Source organism: Pipistrellus hanaki, assembly GCF_964339955.1.
Source record: "Pipistrellus hanaki genome assembly, chromosome: 2".
In the NCBI taxonomy this organism is placed as follows: domain Eukaryota; kingdom Metazoa; phylum Chordata; class Mammalia; order Chiroptera; family Vespertilionidae; genus Pipistrellus; species Pipistrellus hanaki.
The window spans coordinates 112,151,141-112,176,055 of NC_140504.1; the positions used below are offsets into that span (position 1 = coordinate 112,151,141).

Here is a 24,915-nt window from a genome sequence, read left to right on the forward strand (position 1 = left end):
GTCAGATTCAAAGATGGCGGCCGGCAGGACGGCAGTGAGGAAGTGTGAGTGAGGGAGCAAAATGGGAGTGTATGGACAAGTGATGTGTGTGAGTGAGGAAAGCTAGATCTTTCAGGACCTTTGGGAGCTGGCGGACCGGGCTCACCCTGCTGGACAGTATCTGCTACTACTGTAATCTCTATGGGGGAGACCACCCCATCTTGAAGGGGAGAGCGGCTGTGACTGGAAGCCCAGACTCACCTCCACCCAGAGTACTCTCAGACACCATCCAGGATCCTACAGCTACTCTGGACAGGGACCTGGCTGCTGATCCACGAACAATGGGACTCTGGCCTCCCCAGTGAAGGGCTCCTGTGAGTTCCAAGGGCACTCCCTTCCCCCCAGCCAAATGCCTTAGCCCCAGGCAATGTGACCACACACTCACGTTCAAACAGCCAAGCCTTACACAGCAGCCCTAGGCTCTGGACCACTCCAGCAGCCATGTAAGCAAGTCTCCGCAAACAACCACCAGAAGAGCAGCCACCACTAAAGAGCACTTAAATAGCCGAGCCTTAAGCAGCAGCCTTGGGCTCAGCGACCATGCACAAACAACTGAGCCTTGCATAGCAGCCTCAGGCACTGCTACCGCTCTAGCAGCTATGCAAGCAGCCACTACCCAAGACCACTGGAGGAATAGCCATAGCCCATGACCACGGGAGAAGGAGCTGCCCATGACCATCCAAAGAGCAGCCGCCCCGCGACTGCACAAGGAGTAGCTGCCACCTGCAACCACCTAAGGACCACCTGAAGAGCAGCCTCCAACCTGTGAACGTGCAACCTACCACCAAGCCCAATGCTGCAGCCCCGTAGAACTCAACACCTAGATCCTTTGGTGAGAGCAAAAATTAGAAGATAAAACAACAATCCCCATATGAAGAAAAAGGAGAGATCGCCAGAAAAAGAACTAAGTAAAACAGAGGCATGAACTATATCAGAAAAGGAATTAAAAATAAGGGTCTTTTAGTTCATAAACCAGATGGATGAGAAAATCAAACACTTATGTAAGAATCAGAGGAAATATGCCCTAGCCGGTTTGGATAGAGTGGATAGAGTGCTGTCCTACGAACTGAAAGGACCCAGGTTCCCTTCTGGGCAAGGGCACATGCCTGGGTTAGGGGCTCAAACCCAGTGCGGGGCTTGCAGGAGGCAGCTGATCAATGTTTCTCTCTCATCATTGATGTTTCTATATCTCTCTCCCTCTTCCATCTTCTTTGAAATCAATAAAAAATATTTTTTTAATTAGCAGGAAATAAAGAGTGATATAGCTACAATTAAAAACAATATGGAAGCTTTCAAAAGTAGACAAGGAGAAGTGGAAGACCAAATAAGCTAATTAGAACACAAAAAATCAAAACACATCCAATCTGAACTGCAATTGAATTAAAAAAAAAAAATTTAGAAGACAGGAAGAGAGTTTTGGGAAAACATGAAATGAATCAACATACATGTAATAAGGGTACAATAAAACAAATAAAGGAGCAAGGGTTAGAAAACCTAGTTGAGAAAATAAGTCAGAAAAAGTCCTCGATTTGGGGAAGAAAAAAGTTACACAAGCAAACAGAGTCCCAAATATAATGAACCCCAAAAGACCAACACTTCATAATTACAATGGCAAATGTTAATGACAAACAGAGAATCTTTAAGGCCGCAAGCGAGAGACAGAAAGTTACCTACTAGGTAGCTCCCATTGGTTTGTCAGATGATTTCTCAAGAGAAAAACAACAGGCCAGAAAGGAATGGAAAGAAGTATACAAAGTGATGCAAAGCAAAGGACTGAATCCAAGAATACTCTATCCAGCAACGCTATAATTCAAAATTGAAACAGAAATCAGGAGCTTCACAGACAAAAAAAAAAAAAAAAAAACCTAAGGGAATTTATCACTACCAAGCCAGCCAGCGATACAAGAAATACTAAAGGAACTGTTGTAAAAAGAAGAAAAATAAAAGGGGAAGAAGGAACACAGGCACAAAAAATAAAAATGGCTACAAGCAATTAGCTATCAATAATAACTTTAAATGTAAACACCCTAAATGCTCGAATCAAAAGACATCAAGTAGCTGAATGGATGAGAAAACTTGATCCATATATACCATGTTTCCCCGAAAATAAGACCTACTTACAGGTTTCCTTCTGAGTGAAATATAAGGCATCCCCCGAAAATAAGCCCCCCACCCCCACCCCTCAGGCTAAACATGAGAGATTTGTTCCACTGATTCTGAAAGAAATGGAGTCACAAGAAATTCACCAGGAAATTCAGGAATTGGATTGTTATGATGATGTTCCAGAAGATGATGACATGATTGTCATTGAATAAATGAGTAAATTCTTGATACTGTAGGATTCACAGTTTGTCTGGTTTGTGTTGACAACTACCGTATTACCGTACCGTATACAGGTAGTAAAATTCCTTTATTTTCATTTAACAATAAATGTGTACCGTATTCTTCTTCATGAAAAAATTAGACATCCCCTGAAAATAAGACCTAGTGCATCTTTGGGAGCAAAAATTAATATAAGACACTGTCTTATTTTCGGGGAAACAGGGTAAGCTGTCTACAAGAGACCCACCTCAAAACAACAGACTCACACAGACTGAAAATGAAGAGAGGGAAAAATAACTTTCAGGTGAATGTAAATAAAAAAAAAAAAAAGCTGGGGTAGCAATACTTATGTCTGACAAAATAGACCTCAGAGTGAATACCAAAATGAGAGATAAGGAAATCCATTTCACAATACTAAAGGTATCAATTCAAGAAGAGGATATAACTCCAGAAAACATATATACACCCAATGAAGGATCACCCAAATACATAAAAAAGTTTCTTGAAGATATCAAGGGAGATATCAACAGCAATACAATCATAGTAGGGGACTTTAATACCCAATGACACCACTGGATAAATCCTCTATACAAAAAAAAAAATAGGCGAAGAAATATCAATCCTAAATGACTCACTAGATCAGATGGAATTAATTGATAGCTTCAGAACATTTCACCCCAAATCCACAGAATATACATTCTTATCAAGTGCACAAGGACATTTTCAAAGACAGACCACATATTGGGACACAGGTAAAGTCTCTTCAAATTCATGACGATTAAAAACATATCAAGCATCTTCTCAGACCACAATGGCATAATATTAGAAATCAACTACAATAAAAATAATCACAAAAATTCAAACACTTGGAGGCTGAATAGCATGCCATTAAACAATGACTGGGTTACAAAGAGATAAAAGAGGAAATTAAAAACATCCTGGAAATGAATGACAATGAAAATACAACAATCCAAAACCTATGGGACATAGTGAAAGCAGTCAAGAGAGGAAAGTTCATAGCATTACAAGCCTACCCCCCCAAAAAAAATTTTTTTTAAAGGAAAAGAAAAACTGGTGATAAATTATCTAACTCTAACACTTAAATAATTAGAAAGAGAGCAAAAGGAAAGCCCATTGTAAGAAGAAGGAAGGAGATAATAAAGATCAGAAATAAGTGACATAAAAACAAAATAAATGATCAATAAAACCTAGAGCTAGTTCTTTGAAAGGATAAACAAGATTGATGAACCTCTAGCCAGGCTCACCAAGAAGCAGAGAAAGGACCCAAATAAACGAAATCAAAAACAAAAGAGGCGAAATAACAACATACCCCACAGAAATACAAAAGTTAAAAAAAAAAAAATACTATGAACAACTCTACTCCAACAAACTAAACAAACGAGAGGAAAATGAAATATTCCTAGAAAGATATAACCTTCCAAAACTCAATCAAGAATAAAAAAAATAAAAATAAAAAACTACTAGCTGAAACTGGTTTGGCTCAGTGGATAGAGCGTCGGACTGCGGACTGAAAGGTCCCAGGTTCAATTCCAGTCAAGGGCATGTACTTGGTTGCGGACACATCTCCAGTAGGGGGTGTGCAAGAGGCAGCTGATCAATGACTCTCTCTCATCGATGTTTCTAACTCTCTCTCTCTCTTCCTCTCTGTAAAAAATCAATAAAATATATTTAAAAAAAAAAAAAAAAAAAGTCTAACAAGAAAAACAGTCCGATAACTAAGGAGAAAATTAAAGCAGCCATCAAAAAGCTTCCACCAAATAAAAGTCCAAGGCCAGATGGCTTCACAGGAGAGTTTTACCAAACATTCTAAGAAGAACAAAAACCTATTCTTCTCAGACTAACCACCCCCCCTGCTGGCCTAGTCACCCTCAACTGCACCCCCCGGCAACCCTCACCGGCCTGGTTGCCTCCAACTTCCCCCACTGCCAGTCTGGTCACCCCACGCAGCCTGCTTTTCAGTCATTTGGTTGTCCCTTACTAAACCCCTAGCCAACCTTGTCGCCCCAGGCAGTCTGCTGATCATTATGGTTACTGTGATGGTGTCCTGGACAATTTGCATATCCCTCTATTATTAGATAGATATATAAAAGGCTAAGTTGACTTGCGCATGTGTGAGTCATATAAAGATCTCACTGGTGCCAATTGCACATGTGTGCCTCAATCCGTCATTGTCGATCATGAATTTGGTTGACCCTTCTATTACAGTGAAAGGGCGAATAGCAATATTAAAATATTTCTTCTAATTAATTTCCTTTCAATGTGCATAAATTCATGCACCGAGCCACTAGTAACATAATTTTTGCTGTTAGCTGCCAGTTTCTATGCTATTACTCTGTAGCAGGTCCTCTGCTAAGGAAACATTACAATTATAATTATCTTTTTAAATTTTAAACTTCAAAACAGCCTATCAGATCATTCATATTTTCATTTTACAGATGAAAAAACACTCAGAGAATTCAAGTAAATTATGCAAGGGCTCTTATCTGAATTTCAAATTCAGACCTGACTCTACTAGTAAATCCTAGAACCTTATTAATACTAGTAATAATATCTACCTCCCACAAATAGCTGCTATTAATTTCTTCATCTTAAACAAGAGGACATGAAGATTTATGTGGATAAAGATTTTAAAATAACTTTCATGGGTCACAGAGTCAATAAATAGCAGTTTCAAATCTAGAACTATCATATTCCAAAGCAATGTTTTTCTACTAAGTTATTTTATCAGTGAGCTTCAGTTTCTTCATCTGCAAAAGCAAGACCAATATTGACCTTTTTCTCAGTTTCTCTAAGACCCTGCCACCTTGCTAGCCTGCTACATCTACTGGATAAAACCCAACCCTACCACTCCATGGTTTCCTCTTAAGCCTCTAATTTACATTTTCTGTTCCTAACTCAAAGCAGCTGACTTGGGCCCAAAAAATCCCAATGTTTCTACAAATAAAGATTATCAATCTCAACTGTCTCACCTGCTGTCAGCTATGGAATCCTATCTAATAAAAGGATAATATGCAAATTAGCTGTCACTTCATCACAAAGATGGCGGTGCCCATAGCCACAAGATGGTGGCACCCAGTCCACTCAAGCCTCGTCTACTCCCCCAGTCCTGGTGGGACTGCCACTGAGAGCGGGCAGTGTGAGTGGCCTGGCGGAATGCTTGCTTCATCACCATGGCTACAGAGAGCCTCTGAGCAGTGGGCGCAGTCAGGGTAGGATGCTTGTTTCATTGCCGCAGTGATGTGCCTGCGAGGCGGGTCTCTGGGGGACAGGGAGGCTGGCCCACAGCCTCCGCTGACAAGCGCAGGCCCAGAGAGGAGACAGCGGGCCCATCTCCCATAGAAGCAGCCCGGATTCCCCCCACACTCCACACCCCCAAGCGCCCATGCTCTCTTCCGCCTTGTGGAAGCCACATGGTTCCCAGCCTACTGTGCACAATATCACGCGATAGGCTACTAGTTACAAATAAATGTGAAATAATTAGCACACTGTATTTGTATATTGTTAAGAGAAAAGATACTCTGTATAAAAATCCTTAACTATGCTCATTTCATATATACTACAAATTTAAATCTCTATTATGCTTTCTATTTTCTTTGCTGTAGTTTCTGAAATTAAATGAATCAGCTATATTTTCAAATACTAGCCAGAACACATCAACTGCTTATTTTAAAATAATCCCTGAAAATGGAGGAATATAGATTCTAAATAAGGACTCTTTCTAAATATAAATTTAATACAACCACTGTAGGCAAAATTAAAATTATTAAATGAACTATTTCTGAATATTTAGAAGAAAAAGGTTCACTCTCAATTTTCATGGATTTATAAATTTTTACAGTCAACAAAAAAACAAAAATAATAATGGGTATTTTTAATTCTACTAGATAATTGACAAGACACAATGTAAAAAATAGGGACTATAGCATGAGAATACTGAAAGTTTTAAATCACAGTAAGAGTATTTTTAAAGGATGCTGAGATTCAGAGAGAATCAGTAGATTTCATTGTAGACTTCGAATCAAATTTCCAAAGGGAGTGGGGGAGACTAAAAGTCATTCACTTTCTTAATATCTGGAATAACTTCAACTGTAGGCAGTGTTACATTTCCCAGACATAAATCAGGGACAAGTTAAGAACTGTTTTGCACTTTGAGAAATTGAAGAATGAAACTGAAACTAACATTACTATAAAAATAGTTACCCAAAGGCCAGTTGATATATATTAAAAACCTCACAAGAAATAGCTCACTCAACAATAGTACATTAGTACATGCAATAGTTTAAAGCAACCAAGCAACAACAACAACAAAAAGTTTAAAATCTTCTGGGCACCAAGAAACTAATGATCAAAATTGCAACTCAATGAGGCCACTGAGAGTAGCTTATTTTTCCCTTTACTATCATAAAATAGTTGCCAGGACCTGTTATTTTTAACTCACACCCCCTCTAGCCAAACACCAACCTCAAATACAGACTCAGGAAACAAACTCAGAAAGAGCTGAGCCCTGTCTTCACTTGGCAATGCCCAACTCCCAATGTCTGCCTGGGGAGATCTGAGCTAGTTTAGAAAGTGCTACCTAGTGGTATAACAGAAAAGAGGATACCACTTTTTCCATGTAATTGTAAGGAAATCTTATTACTTCCAAATTGTTTTAAGTCTTTTACCCTTGTTAATGTGTATTCTAAGTTAAGTAAAAAGCACAATTACAGTAAAGACTCACCCATTTGTATAGTTACCTTTTTATCGAAGATTTAAAATTCTAAAGGCCAATACTTACCAGACTGACAAAAATTATTACTATTAACTATCTATCATTAAAAAATAAACCATTGCCGAAACCGGTTTGGCTCAATGGATAGAGCGTCGGCTTGGGGACTGAAGGGTCCGGGTTCGATTCCGGTCAAGGGCATGTACCTTGGTTGCGGGCATATCCCCAGTAGAGGGTGTGCAAGAGGCAGCTGATCAATGACTCTCTCTCATTGATGTTTCTAACTCTCTATCTCTCTCCCTTTCTCTCTGTACAAAATCAATAAAATATATTTTTTTTAAAAAAATAAATAAACCATTAAAATTATAAATACACATTGATAAGAGAATTCAGGAACTCACGAACCTGATTTAGGAGTATGCATTTTTAATCTAACGCTGCCACACGAGTTTCAAGGATCTTATGAGCTTAATAAAATGGAGTGATGAGGTCTTACACACATTCAAAATATAATAAAATAACAGTCAAAGAAAAATAATTTAAGTAATATGTTTAATATGGGTGCTAAATTTACTGGGATAATCATTTCATAGGTTATATAAATGTCTAATCATTGTGTTGTACACCTGAAACTAATATAATATTGTAAATCAACTAGAATTAAAAAATAAAAATTCTTTTGAAAGATAATAGAGCCAGTCAGAGAAAGATAAGTATCCATTTATAGAATCTAATGAGCAAAATTAACTGATGAACAAAATATATCCAGAGACACAGAAACATGGAACAGACTGATGAATTTCAGATGGGTGGATGAGGAGTGAGTAGGGAATTTATATGTATATGTATATATGTATATGTATATGTATATGTATATGTATATGTATATGTATATGTATATGTATATGTATATATATATACACATATATATATATACACATACATATATATATATATATATATATATGCATAGCCCAAGGACATAGACAATGGTATGGTGAAGGCCTGGAAAGAGCAGGTGGTGGGTGGAAGGGGTCAATGGGAAAAAAAGGGGGGATTTCTGTAATACTTTCAACAATAAAGATAAATTTTAAAAAATTTTCTACATGAACTTTGCAGGCAAAGGTATGTTATTAAAAACAGTACGCATTGTAAAAATAAAAGATAATAGAAAAAGTAAAAAGGAAGGTGAATAAAATAAGGATGGTAACTAAAATTGCAAGAGCAGAATTTAAATTCCCACTAAAAGCTGTGAAGGAGAAAATCGACACAATAAAAAGAAAGAAAAACAATTCAAATGGACGACAAATTTAAGATGCTTTTTCAGATTGTAGAATTAAAAACAGATATCTTTCAAACAATGTAGAATATATAAGAGAAAAGACAATATATGTAACAAAAAACAAACCTCTCAACCATCCACATCAGAAAATAATATATTGAAAATGAAAAATAAGAATTAAGAAACATCTCCAAATGATCAGTTACTGTTACAATGATCAGTATAAATGAATTTAACTCCTCTCTATTAATTATTTTTTTAAATCTCTCAAATTTAGAGGAGGGGGAAACAAAATACTGCCTCTCAAAATAACAAGATTGGTTATATATCATGCAGATGAAGGAAAGAAAAGGAAGGAAGGAAGGAAGGAAGGAAGGAAGGAAGGAAGGAAGGAAGGAAGGAAGGAAGGAAGGAAAGAAATGTTAATATAAGACAAATTAGATTTTAAGACAAAGCATATTAGTGGAAGAGACAAACAAAAGAACTTATATGCTTATATGCATACCCCTTGGACACATGCATTAGGGTAGTGAAGACCTGGGGTGGGGAGGAGGTAGAGCTTTGGAGGAAGGAGGTAAAGTGGGGGTAGGAGATGGGGGGGGGGAGGAATGGGAGGTATCTGTAATACTAGCAACAATAAAATATTTTTTTTAAAGAAAAGGGTAAAAAAAGATACAATGGCCATGAACTTTTTTTCTGTGTATCAAATATAACTACATTGAAAGAATAAAAGGAACTGAAATAATAAGAAGCAAAAGTTATAAGAAGTGCATTAAAATGTAGTCCTATAAAATCTAACAACATTAAAAAAGCATGTACCTCTCAGTAATCCACAGGAAAAAATTACAAAGTTCAGAGGATTGAAATTACATAATTGATAAAGTTAATGGACTTGTATATATATGTAAGATAGTCTGTCTGTTACTGGAAATTGTCTGCCTAAGGGCTATAGGTATATCCCTAATTGAATAAAATGATGGCTAGGCCTGAGCACAAGCAGAGTCCTTACTCTTGAGTTGGGCTACCACCTGGTCCTCCAATATTTCCAAATTATTATCTCTTGTCTCGTCTTTTTCATTTGTGTGCGGCCCTCCTCCAGATCTTGAACCCTAAACCACGTGGGACATGGGTCATTCACAACAAAAACCTGACAATTCATAACCAATATAAACAGCACAAAGCCAGTCTTAATTTCCAAAGCAATAATAATAGTACCAATTTTAAACAATCAAAAATATTAGAAACTTTAAAACACAATGGAATACTATGCTGCCATAAAAAAGAAATTCTCATCATTTGCAACAACCTGGATGGAATTGGAGAACATCATGCTGAGTGAAATAAGCCAGTCAATGAAAGAGAAACACCACATGACCTCACTCATTCATGGATAATAGAGAACATTATAAACTGATGAACCAAAAGATAGATATAGAGACAGTAAAGCAACAAGCAGACTGTCAAATTACAGTGGGGAGGGTAGGGAAATCTGGGGGAGATAAGAGATCAACCGAAGGACTCGTGTACATGCATATAAGTACAACCAATGGACACAAACTCTGGGGAGGGAGGGTATGTATAGGATGAGGGGAGGGGGGGCAATGGTAACATATGTACACAGATAATAATTTAATAAAAAAATAAGGAAAATAAAATAAAATACTATATTAGGTAATTCCTGGGAAAAAAAAAAAAAAAAAAAACCACACACAAACCAAATCTGAAATCATGTTATTTCCAAAATAATAAGATTACTACTTATCAATACTTAGGAAATATAATCAGATATACTCTAAAGAAAATGTAAAGCCCTAAAGTCTTTCACAAACAAAAACCTTCATGTCAACTTATCTATAGTTTTCTTTCAAAAGGGTGGTGGCCCTAGCTGGTTTAGCTCAATGGATAGTGTCGGCCTACAGACCAAATGGTCCCAGGTTGGATTCCACTCAAGGGCACATAGCTGGTGGCAGCTCCTCCCTGGCTGGGGCCCTGGTCAGGGCTCCTGAAGGAGGCAACCAATTAATGTGCTTCTCTCACTTTGATATTACCCTGTCTTTCCCTCTCTCTTCAACTCTCTGAAAAGTAAATATAAATGGATTAAATGCTCCAATCAAAAGACATAGGGTAACTAAATGGATAAGAAAACATGACCCAGCCGGGACCGGTTTGGCTCAATGGATAGAGCGTCGGCTTGGGGACTGAAGGGTCCCGGGTTCGATTCCGGTCAAGGGCATGTACCTTGGTTGCGGGCATATCCCCAGTAGGGGGTGTGTAAGAGGCAGCTGATCAATGACTCTCTCTCGTCGATGTTTCTAACTCTCTATCTCTCTCCCTTCCTCTCTGTATAAAAATCAATAAAATATGTATTTTTTTAAAAAAAAAAAGAAAAAAGAAAAAAGAAAACATGACCCATATATCTACTGTCTACAAGAGACCCACCTCAGAACAAAGGATTCACACAAATTGATAGTGAAGAGATGGAAATAAATTTTTCAGGTGAATGGAAATGAAAAGAAAAAAAAAAAAAAAAAGCTGGGGTAGCAATACTTGTATCTGACAAATTCCATATCAAAGTGAAGGCCAAAGGAAGAGATTAAAAAAAAAAAAAAAGCCACTTAATAATATTAAAAGGATCAATAAAACAAGAGGATATATCTCTGGTAAATATATATGTACCCAATACAGGAGCACCCAGATACATAAAAATAATTTTAAAAGATATTAAGGGAGAGATCGACAGCAATACAATCATAGTAGGGGATTTTAATACCCAATGACACCACTGGATAAATCATCTAAACAAAAAATCAGCAAAGAAACATCAATCCTAACTGACGCACTAGATCAGATGGAATTAATCGACATCTTCAAAACATTTCACCCCAAAGCTACAGAATATACATTCTTATCAAGTGCACACAGGATGTTTTCAAAGATAGACCACATATTGTGACACGGGCAAAGTCTCTTCAAATTCAAAAACATTAAAATCATATCAAATATCTTCTCAGATCACAATGGCCTAAAACTAGAAATCAACTACAATAAAAACAATGAAAGAAATCAAACACGTGGAAGCTAAATAGCATGCTATTAAATAATAATTGGGTTACAAAGCGATCAAAGAATAAATAAAAAGCATCCTGGTAACAAACGACAATGAAAATACAATAGTCCAAAATCTATGGGACATAGTGAAAGCAGTTTTGACAGGGAATTCATAGCTCTTCAGGCCTACTAAAAAAAAAAAAAAAAAAAAAAAAACAAGAAAAATTGGTAACAAATTATCTAACCCTACAACTCAAAGAATTAGAAAGAGAACAACAAGAAAGGCTGAGAGTAAGCAGAAAGAAGGAAATAACAAAGAATAGAGTGAAAATAAATGACAGAGACTTAAAAAAAATCAAACAGTCGATAAAACCAAGAGCTGGTTCATAAAAGGGATAAACAACATTGATGAACCTCTACCCAGGCTCACCAAAAAGCAAACAGAAAGGACCCAAATATAATCAGAAATGAAAGAGATGAAATAACAACCAACCCCACAGAAATACAAAATATTATGAAAAAAATACTATGCACAATTCCATTCCAACAAACTGGACAACCTAGACCCATGGTCGGAAAGCTGCTGCTCATGAGCAACATGTAGCTCTTTGGCCTCTTGAGTGTGGCTCTTCCACAAAATACCACGGCTTGGGCAAATCTATTTGAAGAAGTGGCATTAGAAGTTTAAGTTTAAAAGATTTGGCTCTCAAAATACATTTCAATCGTTGTACTGTTGATATTTGACTCTGTTGACTAATGAGTTTGCAGACCACTCACCTAGATGAAATGGACATATTCTTGGAAAAATACAAGATTCCAAAACTCAATTGGGAAGTATCAAAAAACCTGAATAGGACAATAACTACAGAAAAAAATGAAGCAGTAATCAAAAATTGTCCAGCAAACAAAAGCCCTGGTCCAGATGGCTTTATAGGGGAATTCTACCAAACATCCAAAGAAGAAATAAAACCTACCCTTCTCAGACTATTCAAAAAAATTCAAGAGGAAGGCACTTCCAAGCTCTTTCTATGAAGCCAGCATTACTGTAACCCTAAAACCAGATAAAAACACCACAAAGAGAATTACAGGCCAATATCCCTAAATGAACATAGATGCTAAAATCCTCAACAAAATTCTAGCAAATCAATTTCAGCATTTCATTAGAAAGATCATACACCATGACCAAGTGGGATTTATTCCGGGGATGCGATATCCACAAATCAATAAATATGATACATCACATAAACAAATTGAGAGACAAAAATCACATGATCATATCTAATATAGGAGCACCCAGATACATAAAAATACTTTTAAAAGGTATTAAGGGAGAGATTAATATCAATAAAATCATAGTAGGGGATTTTAATACCCAATGACACCACTGGATAAATCATCTAAACAAAAAATCAGTAAAGAAACATCAATCCTAAATGACGCACTAGATCAGATGGAATTAATCGACATCTTCAAAACATTTCACCCCAAAACTACAGAATATACATTCTTATCAAGTGCACACAAGATGTTTTCAAAGATAGACCACATATTGTGACACGGCAAAGTCTCTTCAAATTCAAAAACATTAAAATCATAACAAACATCTTCTCAGATCATAGTGGCATAAAACTAGAAATCAACTACAATAAAAATAATCCAAAGAAATCAAACACATAGAGACTAAACAGCATGCTATTGAACAAGGACTGGATTACCAGAGAAATCAAGGAAGAAATTAAAAACATCCTGGCAACAAATGACAATGAAAACACAACAATCCAAAATCCATGGGACACAGCAAAAGTAGTTTTGAGAGGGAAATTCATATCTCTACAAGCCAATTGCAAAAAAAAAACAAGAAAAAATGGTAACAAGTTATCTAACTCTACAACTCAAAGAGTTAGAAAAAGAGCAACAAGAAAAGCCCAGTGTAAGCAGAAGGAAGAAATAATAAAAATCAGAGTAGAGATAAATGACATAGAGACCAAAGAAACAATACAAAAAATCAACAAAACCAAGATTGGTTCTTGGAAAGGATAAACAAGATTGATGAACCTCTGGCCGGCTAACCAAGAAACAAAGAGAGAGGACGCAAATAAACAAAATCAGAAATGAAAGAGGTGAAATAACAACAGACCCCATCAAAATACAAAGGATTGTTACAAAGTACTACAAACAACTCTATTCCAACAAACTGGACAACCTGGAGGAATTGGACATATTTATAGAAAAATATAACCTTCCAAAACTCAATTAGGAAGAATCTAAAAATCTCAATAGACCAGTGACTTTGGAAGACACTGAAACAGTCATCAAAAAGCTTCCAGCAAACAAAAGCCTGGGCCAGATGGCTTCACAGGAGAGTTTTACCAAACATTCAAGGAAGAACTAAAACCTATCCTCCTCAGATTATTCCAAAAAATTCAAGAGGAAGGAACACTTCCAAACTCCTTCTATGAAGCCAGCATCACCCTAATACCAAAACCAGATAAAGACAACACAAGCAAAGAGAATTACAGGCAAATATCCCTCATAAACATAAATGCCAAAATCCTCAACAAAATTCTAGCAAATTGGCTCCAGCAGCACATCAGGAAGATCATACACCATGACCAAGTAGGATTTATTCCGGGAATGCAAGGATGGTACACTATCCACAAATCAATAAACTTAACACATCACATAAACAAATTGAGAGATAAAAATCATATAGTTATATCAATTGATGCAGAAAAAGCATTTGATAAAATCCAACACCCTTTCCTGATAAAAACTCTCAACAAGGTAGGAATAGAAGGATCATACCTCAACATAATAAAAGCTATATATGATACACCCACAGCAAACATCATACTCAATGGGCAAGAACTAAAACCATTTCCTCTAAGAACAGGAACAAGACAGGGAAGCCCACTCTCACCACTTCTGTCTGACATAGTACTGGAAGTACTAGCCATTGCAATTAGATAGGAAGAAGAAATAAAAGGCATTCAAATTGGCAGGCGAGAATTCTACCACTGAACAACCCATAAAAGGCATTCAAATTGGAAAAGAAGAAATAAAATTGTCCTTATTTGCAGATGACATGATATTATACATAAAAAAAAACCAAAATACTCCATCAAAAGACTAATAGATTTAATAAATGTATTCAGAAATGTAGCAGGATACAAAATTAACACCAAGAAATCCATGGCATTTCTATATACCAATAGTGAACTTACAGAAACAGAGACTAAAAAAAGCAATCCCATTTACCATCACACCAAAAAAATTAAGATACCTAGGAATAAACTTAACTAAGGAGGTAAAAGACCTATATGTGGAAAACTACAGGGCACTGAAAAAAGAGATAGAGGAAGATGTAAACAGATGGAAGAACATACCATGTTCATGGATTGGTAGAATCAACATCATCAAAATGTCCATACTACCCAAAGCAATCTACAGATTCAATGCACTCCCCATTAAAATACCAACAGCATATTTCACAGACCTAGAAAGAACTCTCAAAAAATTCATCCGGAACAAAAAAAGACCCCGAATAGCCCCAGCAATTCTGAGAAAGAAGAATAAAGTAGGAGGTATCTCAATACCAGATTTCGAACTGTACTACAAAGCCACTGTTCTCAAAACAGCCTGGTTCTGGCACAAGAACAGACATATAGATCAGTGGAATAGAATAGCGAATCCAGATATCAACCCAAATCATTATGCTCAATTAATATTTTACAAAGGAGGCAGGAACATAAAATGGAGTCAAGACAGTCTCTTCTATAAATGGTGTTTGGAAAATTGGAAAGATAAAACAAAAGAATGAAATTAGATCACCAACTTAACACCATACACAAAAATAAACTCAAAATGGATACAGGACTTAAACATAAAACAGGAATCTATAAAAATACTAGAGGCATCCACAGGCAGCAAAATCTCAGACATATGCAGAAAGAATTTCTTCACTGATACTGCTCCTAGGGCAATGGAAGCTAAAGAGAAAATAAACAAATGGGACTACATCAAAATAAAAAGCTTTTGCACAGCAAAAGAAACCATCAACAAAACAAGACAGCCCACATATGGGAGAACATATTTGCAAATAATACCACTGATAAAGGTTTAATCTCCAACATCTACAGACAGCTTATACAACTAAATAAAAGGAAGATAAATGAGCCAATTTAAAAATGGGCAATGGACCTAAATAGAATCTTTTCAAAAGAAGACAGAAGGCCAAGAGGCACATGAAAACAGGCTCAAAGTCACTAATTATCCAAGAGATGTAAATCAAAATGACAATGCGGTACCATCTCACACCTGTCAGAATGGTTAACATCAACAAATCAGCAAAGGACAAGTGCTAGCAATGATGCGGAGAAAAAGTGCACTGCTGGTGGGAATGCAGACTGGTGCAGCCACTGTGGAGAACAGTATGGAGCTTCCTCAAAAAACTGAAAATGGAACTCCCATTTGACTCAGTAATCCCACTCCTAGAAATATATCCTAAGAAACTAGAAACACCAATCAAAAAAGATATATGCACCCCTATGTTCATAGCAGCACAATCTACAATAGCTAGGATTTGGAAACAGCCTAGGTGCCAGCAGATGATTGGATCAAAAAACTATGGTACATCTACACAATGGAATACTATGCTGCCATAAAAAAGAAGAAATTCTTATCATTTGCAGCGACCTGGATGGAACTGGAGAACATTATGCTGAGTGAAATAAGCCAGTCAATGAAAGAAAAACACCACATGATCTCACTCATTTATAGATAATAAGGAAAATTATAAACTGATGAACAAAAAGATAGATACAGTGACAGTAAAGAAACAAATAGACTGTCAAATTACAGTGGGGAGGGTAGAGGGATATGGGGGAGATAAGAGATCAACCAAAGGACTTGTATGCATGCATATAAGCATAACCAATGGACAAAAAACTCTGGAGAGGGAGGGCATGTATGTGAGTGGGGGAGAGGGGGTTGGTAAGGTGTGTACACATATAAAACCTTAATTTAAAAAATGAAAAGAAAAAAAAAAAGAAAATACCTTAGTTCTCAGGTTTAGCTCAGGTGGTGTTTGGGAGGGTCTCAGACTGCCTGTGTTTGACAGCAGTTCTGGAGACCACGCAGGTCACGATGGCTTTGTGATTCCTAAATCCCTCTTCCCAGGTCCTTTTTCTAACGGAAGTTAGGTTGCCCAGATGTGACACTCATTTGGTTTAGGACTCACCCATAAGGACATGACATATTTACACGGAAGAGCTTTTGCATTTAGGATACCTGTGAGAAGGGGAATCAGTGGTGAAAGGAACCAATGGCAGATTTGAAACCTCCAGACAGGGAACCTGCTCATTTCCCTCAGTGGCGGGCCTGGGCATGCAGGAGGCTTGGCTTCCTTCATAAGAAGCCTCCCGCCCACTCCACTGGATCTGTGGCTCCAGCCCACACTGCCATCTTTGTGGCTATGGGCGCCAACATATTTGTAACAGAGTGATGGGTAATTTGCATCTAATTTTATTAGATGGGACCATTTGCTCAGCAATTCAAAAATCTTACTTATGTTATTGCAGTGTAGGATTGGGTCTATCCCTTAAGAATAGCAAAGGTGCTAATTAATGGAATCTGGCATAAGTCTACCTATTCAGTTTAGCTGATTCCTAAAATCAGGCCAAGGGCACTTTAAAGATTTCCATTAAAGTATCTGAATATCTGAAACAACCTGGATAGAGTGGAACTGTAACAAGTCCTTACAGTTACTTCTATGGAAACAATGTGTTAGCCAGCCTTCCTATAATAAACTAAACAGGTGAGGAGAAGTTCAGCTCTGTATTTGGTGTCCCCAACAGCTACCTTCAAGCATTTTCTATAATACACACTGAAAACCATTGTTTAGTTTTGTTTACTAATTTAAAAGGAAAAAAATCCATTCTGTTAAGTAAGAACTAAAAACCACACAACCACCTACATAGATGGTATATCAAGATCTGACTAATCAAGGCGCAGGAGTGAAATCACTAGTGGATAAGTACTAATACTGGTGTTCTGGTGGTTGAAGCCAAATGGGCAATTTAAAAAGTCTTTACTTTGGTATTTCACAATTCACAAATAAATATATATACTTGTACTGTATATATACTTATATATAATGTTATGTATATGACATATTTGATAATTTAAAATAAAAGTGAACAATAATTTTTTTTGAGTTTGACAAATTTATTGGTATTTTAGTAAAGACACTTATCTCAGTTATTTCTCTCTCCCCACTTGACCATAGGCTAATATTTCATTTTTAAGTCCAGAAAAGAATATGCAGTAGAGGGATTTCATTTTAACAATAAAATAGAAAGAAAAAAAAAAGTTTGCCTACTTTAAGCAAGTTAAATTCATGTATCTTAATATCATTAGAGCAAGTAGTTAAGAACTAATAGTTCTATATACATTTGCATTGTTTTACTTGGGACTTACTCTAATAAATGAAAGTGAACAAAGTGTTAGGAATATATACAGGCTGCTTCTCTGGAGTTACTACTTTTTAAAAGAGCTGAGGGATTAGTTACTACCATTAAGACAGTATGAAGCTTCCTGCAAATTAAACATTGTAGAAGTTTTCAAGTAAATCATTGTATTGCATCTTTCTTTTATCCATGACTATGACTTTAAAGATGTTTTTAATCATCACATTAAAAAAAATTCATATACAATACAAAAATACAAAAACAAAACAAACCCTACAACACATAGCTCTAACAAAGAATATGTGGTCAAAGATTCCATAAAATGTTTGAAGATGTATTTTCTTTCCTTGTATTTTCAATATCGAAAATGTGCTTTTGAAAGGCCATTGGTTAATATGCATACACTTAAAATAAACCATTTTATTGTATTAAATAAGAATTCCTGTAGTTAAGCACAAATCAAAATGGAATTCACAAATTAGTAACTTAAATGGTATGGCAGTATTACAGAAAGTGCATCTTTCTCATTTTGCATCTTGACACAATGTTGCTTTTTTGCTATCTGTTAATCTTTTAAAAAATAAAAACAGCCAAACATTTAAGTATTATGTACATTTAAAAATTTTGTTGGTGGTTTGTATTTTAAAAGAAACAGCTTCCTATGCCTTGCCTCAAGTCTGGTGAAAATGCCTTGCCTCAAGTCTGGTGAAAATGCTTACAGGAACTAAGCTAATAATAAAAACCAAGAGAAGCACATTCAAAATACAGATTTCTTTGGTAGTGAACAGTTGTTCTTTGTAGACTAATGCAGGCAGGCAGGACCCATTAAGGCAGTGGTTCTCAACCTTTCTAATGCCGAGACCCTTTAACACAGTTCCTCATGTTGTGGTGACCCTCAACCATAAAATTATTTTCATAGCTACTTCATAACTATAATTTTGCTATTGTTATGAATCGTAATGTGAATATCTGTTTTCCAATGGTCTTAGGAGACCCACAGGTTGAGAACCGCTGCTGTAGAGCCCAAGACCATTGGAAAACACAGATGTTTACGTTACAATTCATTAACAGTAGCAAAATTACAGTTATGAAGTAGCAACAAAATAATTTTATGGTTGGGAGTCACCACAACATGAGGAACTGTATTAAAGGATTGCGATTGCCGCATTAGAAAGGTTGGGAACCACTGCATTAAGGTGAAGTGGACTGTATCAAATACTCAACAGTTTACATAAAATTCGAACTTTTTTTTTTTAAAGAGTTACTAAGCCTCTGTATCCACTGATAGTAATGCAATATCTTGTTTGACTTGAAACAAAATAAATGTCCATTAGGGAAAAAAGCTACATTTTAATTATATCCAATTCACTTTCACTCAATACTCCAGTAACATTTTCCTCCCAATACAGTACTCCCTCTTTATAAGGCTGTTCCTGGGAGCCAGAAAGTTTAGGTTAATAAAGGAGTTAGTTAGAGTAATTGCTTGCAGTTTAAACAGACAATAACTTTTTTGCTTCCCTCTTAATGTGCTAATTGTTGTGTCTAAAACAATATGCAATTCTTACAAAAGTACCATTTTGATTTTTTTTAATTATCTGTAACTTTGGAAACTAATCACACAAAACTACAAAATTAGCAAATGTCTTGAAATATGTATATAAAACATAAATTACATCTAATTTCAAACTTTCATTTATTAGTGTACCACTCAATCTAAAAAAAAAAAAAAAAAAAAGACGGCTCCAAAGATAGTCTTATATCATTCTTTTAAAATGTCCCTTTTATTGATAATTTTACACCCACCCACCCCCCAATTTCAAAATATATCATTTAATTGTCTTGGTCATGGACATTTCCAAGATGAGATTTTATATTTTGCTCCCATATCAGAAAACTCATGCTTTCCTTTATTAAAGGAGTTTGGTCCTGTTAATGTTGGTGTATCCCTTCCAATATTCTTCATCCTCATCTTTGCTTCTGGAGGCATTTCCTCTGGTTCACTATCTTCATCTTCAGTAAAAGCTGCTGCTACTGAAAGTGTTTTTAGGGCAAGAGTTGGAAAAGTTTCTTTAGGTTTACTTGATCCAAGTTAGATGGATATGGATGAGGCTTTCTTTGTCTGACTATCTATGGCACCAAAGTTGGAGATCTTTGTAAGCTTTGTTGGGAAGTCTGCAGCTTCTTCTTCAGCTGATCACTTCTCAGCGCTGTGACTGGAACTTTCCCCTCCATTTCTCCAGAGGCTCCAGCTCGCTGTGGCTTCTCCCAAAACAATAAATATTTTTATAACTTTGCCAGCTCATTTAAATACCCTAGATTCCTGCTTTGTATCTTACTACACATCATGTCTGCTTTATTAATTTAGCAATGATATTTGTTCCCAAGTCAAGTTCACAAAAGAACAGATGAAGTTGGGTTCAACTGGTTCTCTCCACAGTGGGGCAGGAGAGAAGAGCAGCTAGCTGGTCAGGGGGTAAAGGACAGACCTTTCATGTTTTTAGATTCTACTTGAGCTCCACCTTATTGGTCTAAGACAAAGTCACAGTGACTAGCAAGACCTATAAAATACTTGTGAGGCAAGTTCCATTCTTTTTATTCATCACTAGACAAGCATTCATAGTTATTTGGATTTGACTCACCTATGGCCCCATTAGTCACAGTCACAAGCCTGACTCTCATCCAAGTATACCTAAGCTACTCATTGGAGAGGTACCAAGCTGTTACACAAAATACCAAGTGGAAAAAAACACAGAAATTATCTCGCATTTTTGTATCATGAGAGCTACAGTGCTATGTGCTTGCTATCCATCACTTCATTTAATCCATTCACAAGCCTATGAGGGCAGTGCCATCATTATTCCCATTTTTCAGAAGAGAACACTGAGGTCAGAATGAAGTTAAACCTTTACCTATTATATGATGAAATGTGAACTCTTTTAAGACAGTAAAGATTTAAACCGTGGGCTGGCTGTGATTTTTATCTGCCTTTCTTTCACTGTAATTGGTGATATCACTAATGGATATATACTACTATTCTATAAAATGACATCCACATTAGGGGAAACAAGCTGAAATTGCTTTATTCAAAGGAATTATTATTTTTAAATATTCTCAAGCCCAGCCAGTATGGCTCCTTGGTTGAGCATCAACCTATGAACCAGGAGGTCATGGTTCCATTCCTGGTCAGGGCGCATGCTTGGGTTACAGGGCTCTATCCCCATTGTGGGGCATGCAGGAGGCAGCCAATTAATGGTATTCTCTCATCATTGATGTTTCTCTCTCTCTCTCTCTCTCTCTCTCTCTCTCTCTCTCTCTCTCTCTCTCTCTCTCTTCCTCTATGAAATCAATAAAAAAATATTTTTAAAATGTTTTCAATATGGTCAATTATTAAAAAGCAGAATATTCTAGACTGAAACCAGCACCCTCATTTTAGAGTCACTGAATTCAATTCTTGCCTCTAAAAACAATGCCCACAAGGTATTTGCTCAGTAAAGCATAAAAATAAGGTCTCCAAGATTCTTGCAGAGCTTTCAGATTAGTATTGACATAAACAGCACCCTAATCCTGGTCGATTCATAACTGACAAGCTAACTCATTATACACTCAGGCTGGTCTTTCTTAGACTGACAGTTTTCCCCATTCTCAGAGGCAGCATACCCATCTCTTAAGAAGAGGGAGGATATAAAGTGATGGTGGTCGCCTGGCTGGTGTGCTCAGTAGTTGAGCATCAGTCTATGAATCAGGAGGTCACAGTGGGATTCCCAGTCAGGGCACATGATCAAGTTGCGTTCTCGATCAACAGTAGGGGGCATGCAGGCAGCAGCCGATCAGTAATTCTCTTTCATCACTGATGTTTCTCTTTCTCCCTCTCCTTTCCTCTCTGAAATCAATAAAAATATATTTTAACTAATAATAAAATGAAGTGATGGGGGTCATAGTGTAAGGGGGCACAAAAGCTCCTGCACTATATACAACTGAAATATGGATTTGATTATTTTACCCAAATGTTCAGAATTCTCTCCTCAAACACAAAATTCAATTTAGCTAAAACTCATCAATAGTCAAACAGAAGTAATTTTAGCTTTTCCATATTTAATATTTACTTCCAACCAAAAGTAATTGAAAGCTGCCTATAAAAAATTATATCAAGAATCTTCTTTTAGTCTCTATAGAGGCCTCATTGAACTGTCTAAAATCATTCTATAAAGGTCACAAAATCAATTGCCTCTTTAATTCCAAAATAAATACTCTACCTTGATATGTATTGGGTTCATTACTGAGGTAGGAAAAGGTAGTAAGAAGTTTCATTTTTTTTTTAATATATTTTATTGATTTTTTTACAGAGAGGAAGAGAGAGGGATAGTTAAAAACATCGATGAGAGAGAATCATCGATCAGCTGCCTCTTGCACACCCCCTACTGGGGATGTGCCCGCAACCAAGGTACATGCCCTTGACCGGAATCGAACCTGGGACCTTTCAGTCCGCAGGCCGAAGCTCTATCCATTGAGCCAACCGGGTTTCAGCAGAAGTTTCAATTCTTATTATTTGCAACAATAAAGTACTTTCCAGGTAATTTCAAAGATAAAGAATTCAACAAATAGTTATTTACCTATTTACAATGGTTGAGATTCTTTTCTACATGATGCAGGGGTATCTAGATGAGCTAGTCTAGGTTCTCAAGTTTAATGCCCAATAATAAGGATAAGCCGATAATCAATTATGGTAACTGGAATATACCGCAGGGGATTCTAAGGCTATGGAAGCTCATCTGGTAAGGAGGAACCAGGAAGTCTTCCTTAAGTACCTGACTTTGAGCTGGGCTGTGACAAACTGAGAGAGCAATAGGGTGGGGCCCCAAGCAGAAGGACACAATTCCCAGGAGGAACAATGTAGGTTTGTGAGAAAGGTGAGATAGGGTGAAAGAACAGTCAATCATCCATATGGCCAAACCTGTGATATACAGAATGAGGTAAAACTGTGATGACATTACAGAAGAGCTTGAATACCAGGCTAAAGCATTTACGTTTATTCAATGTCAGCAGAATGCTCTAAGAAAACAGCCCTCATCTATACTAATAAAAGGGTAATATGATAATTGGACTGGGTGACCAGATATCTTCCAAACCTCCGACTTCCTTCTGGTCAGTTAGGGGGCGACCAGACTGGCAGGTGGGGCTGTTAGGGGGTTGCCAGGCCGGTGGGGGGGGGGGGAGGGAGGGGGCAGTTAGGGGGTGACTAGGCAAGCCGGCAAGAGAGCAGTTGGGGGGAGACCAGAGTAGAAGGGGGGTCTTTAGGGGTGATCAGGCCAGCAGGGGGGCAGTTGGAGGGTGACCAGGCAGGCTGGCGGAGGGACAGTTAGGAGGTGACTAGGCAGGCTGGCAGGAGGGCAGTTGGGGGGGGGGGGGACTAGGCAGGCAGGCAGGGGGGCCAGTTGGGGAGCAGCCAGGCTGGCAGTGGGGCAGCTGGGGGGCGATCAGGCTGGCAGGGGGGCAGTTGAGAAGAGACCAGGCAGGCTGGCAGGGGTGAAGTTGGGGGCAGCCAGGTTGGCAGGGGACAGTTAGGGGGCAATCAGGCATGCAGGCAGACAAGTGGTTAGGATCCAGCAATCCCAGACTACGAGAGGGATCCCTAATTGGAGAGGGTGCAGGCCAGGCTGAGGGACACCCCCTTCTGTGCACGAATTTCATGCATAAGGTCTCTAGTATTTATATAAACTAGTGGAGAAGACTAATTCCAGTAAAATCAGTGGCATTGCAAATCCCAGGTGAGGGTCAATGAGAACATGGACAGAAACAGTAGTGCTGAGAAAGACTGCTCAGAAAAAAAATGGCAATAAACTGGTCTGATGGGGGTGGGGAGGATGAGCATAACACCACTCAAAGGGATCCAAAGTTTTAAGTCTGGGTAGCAGGGAATAAATCAAGCTAATAGCAGGAGTTAGGTGAATGGGTGGGTGGTCAGAGTGTAGATGTTTCTTTTTACTGGTGCTGACTTCAAGATTTAGGGAGAACACCCAGGTGAAAATATCAAATGGACTAGAACACTGAACAAATCTTACCTTTGGAAGGTTAATTTTCCAGTTCATAATGGTGATTCCCCAATCTTTATGACTGTCAGAATCAACTGGGGAGCCTACTCAAACCAAAGACTCCAGGCCCCACCCTAAGAAAACCTGACTAAGTAAACCTGGACAGGGCCCAGAAATGCATGTTATTGAGAAACCAAGAATGGGAGCCACTGCTCTGTGGCATGCTGCTCACTTTACAGTTCATAATCTTCTGCCTTTACAGTTCTGAATATACTTCCAGAACATATTCACTCTGATGGCATTTGCAAAATATGAAATAAGTACACTTCTTTGGAGGACTGGAAACACACTTTCACATCTGAAAATAATTATTTCTCAGTCTGTATCCCACTGGTTACAGGGAATGGCTTTGATATCCTACTACTTAAGTGATGGTTTAGGTCTATAAATATCAACCACTACAACACAGAGATCAATTTTGCTCAAACTTTTTATAACCAAGCTAACTCCTGACTCCATTACTACTGAGCTGATGACAGTGTGTAGCAAGCAGTTCTCTTTTTAAATGGTGGAGCTCAATGAGATTATGGGATAACTTACATAATCAAATATAAATCTTTCACAAACTTCAATAACTTTAATATGTATTTCAATATACTTCTTTTTCTCTCCAAATCTTCCCACTACTCCAATCTCCATTTCTCCTCAGGTTTAAGATAAAGGGGAGATCATGAAGCTCAGGAAGGCAATTTGGCCAACTGAAAATATTCAACAGGCAACTTTTATTAAAAGCATAAAATGCACCCAGCTGTGTTTCTTTAGTTGTTTGCATCAACCTATTAACCAGGACAGTGGTCGGCAAACTCATTAGTCAACAGAGCCAAATATCAACAATACAATGATTGAAATTTCTTTTGAGAGCCAAATTTTTTAAACTTCAACTTCTTCAAACACCACTTCTTCAAAATAGACTCACCCAGGCCATGGTATTTTGTGGAA

The 24,915-nt window shown here is 37.4% G+C and overlaps 1 protein-coding gene and 1 pseudogene across 2 annotated transcripts in view; both read right to left on the reverse strand.

Moving 5' to 3' along the window:
- GMDS (GDP-mannose 4,6-dehydratase) overlaps positions 1–24,915 on the reverse strand; it is a 609,262-nt gene that overhangs the window by 514,273 nt on the left and 70,074 nt on the right. The gene's annotated exons all lie outside the window — the stretch shown is intronic.
- On the reverse strand, positions 19,162–24,615 carry LOC311617422 (PEST proteolytic signal-containing nuclear protein-like; annotated as a pseudogene). Its single transcript has 2 exons — positions 24,517–24,615; positions 19,162–20,045 (listed from the first exon to the last, which is right to left on the reverse strand). The product of its transcript is annotated as a PEST proteolytic signal-containing nuclear protein-like (transcript).